This window comes from Apis dorsata, unplaced genomic scaffold (assembly GCF_000469605.1).
Source record: "Apis dorsata unplaced genomic scaffold, Apis dorsata 1.3 scaffold_231, whole genome shotgun sequence".
Lineage (NCBI taxonomy): Eukaryota > Metazoa > Arthropoda > Insecta > Hymenoptera > Apidae > Apis > Apis dorsata.
Window position 1 is genome coordinate 1,058,481 of NW_006263513.1, and position 2,887 is coordinate 1,061,367.

General features: G+C 35.1%; 1 protein-coding gene across 21 annotated transcripts in view; it reads left to right on the plus strand.

The window, feature by feature from the left end:
- The window catches only part of LOC102673156 (RNA-binding protein Musashi homolog Rbp6), a 795,620-nt gene that overhangs the window by 743,118 nt on the left and 49,615 nt on the right, over positions 1–2,887 (plus strand). The window lies entirely within an intron of this gene.

The window sequence follows — 2,887 nt, forward strand, 5'->3', positions numbered from 1 at the left end:
GTTAAGAAGGTGTGCAATTTTCGTAGAATGGTTAGCGAAAGTTTGAGGAAGCGTGTTGTTTGGTCGAGTTCGTTTTGGTTTGATCCTGTTTCTTTATGAGACTTATTCATGCGACAGTTGTGTTCTGTATACCAATCGATATTTTCTTGTATTAGTTGTTTCTTCTTCTTCTTTCTTTTTATATATATATATATAGAATTTTATAAGACGTGTATATAGAAATATTTTTTTTTCTTCGACACGGGATACCACGTGCCCTTTTTGCGGTACTTCGAACATTCCTCGATTGTGAACATGTCGCCTTCGTTTTCGGGAAAGTATTAGCGTAAATTATGATACAGTTGATTTCCAGGCTTGGTGTAGCAGCGAATCGAAGACATATCGAGAAGTGCAATAAACGTAGCCTAGACGAGACCATTCCTTTTTATTCCCCCGAGGATTCGAGTGTGGGAATAAGCGAATTCTCGCGAGACTGCTCGAGAAGCTCAGTTCAGTAAAAACTGTGATCGTAGTGAGAGAAAATAAGAAGAATGAAAAAAAAGTATAAAATAGTAGTGGATCATAGTTAGAATTCGATTAGCCGCCTGCGTGGCAATTTTCCTCGTAGCCAAAGAATAGTAGATATCGTAACAAACGGAACAAACTTGAATCGCAAAAGACTGGTAGTGATTTCGTAGTTGACTAGCACGACTAGGGGGACAATAAACGGAAGTGTTCAAATTTAGAGAGATTTAATTAGTTTCAATGAGCAGCGCTCGGTAGTTGATACATTCAAACGTAAGTACCTCTTGAACGAAAGCCCCTCCTCCTTCTCGAAACAAATTTCAGAGAAATTTTGTCGGTTTTTCAGAATTATATCGGATAATCAGATGAATATTCTAAAGAGTAGTGAAAAAAGACAATCAAGTCAAAATGACCAACGAATCACGGATATATAATGTTAGTTGAAAAACGACTAGATTAGACGATTTAGCAGAATTTTCATTTTGGAGAAGGAGGAAAGGACTCGAGTAATCGGGTGACGATATCGGGCAGATATTTAGGTACTTTTCGACGAGATAAATGAACAAACGAAAGAGATACAAATTCCTGCCTCGAAACGGGTCGCGTTCGCGTGACAACACGTCAATTGATTCGTAGATCGTAGATTATTTATCGTAGGGAACTCGATCGAAGCTTTAAAGTAGTAGTGCTCGCTGTATTCGCGTGATTGAACATGACGATTCAGTTTCGAAAGACGATCGTGATGGGATCGGCGATGGTATTGGCGAGGAAAGAAAGGGGGAGCATATGAAACATGAAATCTATGGGACTCGATCGAGGTCGAGGTTCTGCGACATTCTATTTTCCGTGAAAGTGAAGGTTGTTCGCTCGATTTCGTGAGCGAGGGCGCCCGTCGTCGAGATCGTAGATTGTTAGAATTTCGTCGAAGCGGAAAGAGAGAAATAAAAAAAAAAAAAAAAGGAAAAGAAAAGAAACGAGATGTAAGGAAGGAATAGGAGGAAGGGAAAAAAGAAAAAAAAAATAAAATAAAAGAGAGAATACATTCCCAGGTAGCGGCACGCCGTGTATTATTCCCAGAAGGAGGTGAATTTCTGATTTGCGCGGGATGATATGTCGAGTGGTATAAATAAAGCCGTGAATCGTGAATGGTGAAGGCGGATAGCGCGTCGAGAGCGCGCGGCAAATGGTCGACGATAAGCATTTCTCATTCGTCGCGCCTTTCAGAGTATTTTTCGCAATGAATTTCATGAAATTTCATAATGCCGAGAAAATGAAGTATGTACTCCAATACGGCGTACGAGAAAAGAAAAGAAAAAAGGAAAAAAAAAAAAAATTCGGAAAAAGAAAAAGTAAAAATAAGAAAAAAGGACGCGAGTTCAGAGCTATCTATATGTATATAAATGCACACGTGAATCTATATACATATACATAGATACTTGTATGCATATAACGTGTATAATTATATGATACGTACCTTATTTAAAAAAAGAAAAAAAAAATATTACGAAAAGGAAAATCAAATGACAAAAAAAAAAAATTATTACAAAAATATTAATCCATTCTAGATATATAATAACAGATTATATACATATATTATATATTGTTTTGTATCTACATTTTGGTAAAACGCCATATAGTATTTGATATTGATATCGATATATTTTGTGAGAGCCGCATTACAACCTTCTAGTTTTTGTAATAGACCTACAGATTATATACATATCTGAGCATATCTATCTATATATATATATCTATTTATACATAAATATCTAGGTAATTAGGTAAACATTTGTGTTGTTAAAATACCTTAGTTATTTAATGAGACTCTTTTAGGTGAAACTTTTAGGTTTGAATTAGCTAGAGCGAATATAATTTTTGACAAATTACTATACTATGTATACGTTCCTATCATTGAAACTACTAGTTAACTATAGCTTTTTTGGGAAGTCACTATGATACCGTTAGTTTAGAAATATACTCTAGGTGTTTCTTCGTGGAAGATCCCTCTTGATCCCTCTCTTTCGCGTCGTCTTTTCTTCGTCCTTCTTTATCGCGTATAAAATATAAAATAGCGTAACGATAAAATAAAATTAAGGGAATAGAAAAAAGAAAAGAAAAATGAAAAGAAAAATAAAAAAAAAGAGAAAAGAAAGAGAAATATCGTAGAGTTTTCCACGAGGAATGCATATTATCAGCGGCTTCAAAGAGACCTATTACAATGTACCTATTACTTAACAAGCTACGTTACATAGTACGTTTATATTACGTTACACGTAATATTATACCTCTCTATAGGATATATACTAAATATATATCGTGCGTATACCCGTTTACACCTTACAAAAAAAACCAACATCCTCGACCACATATATATATGTATATA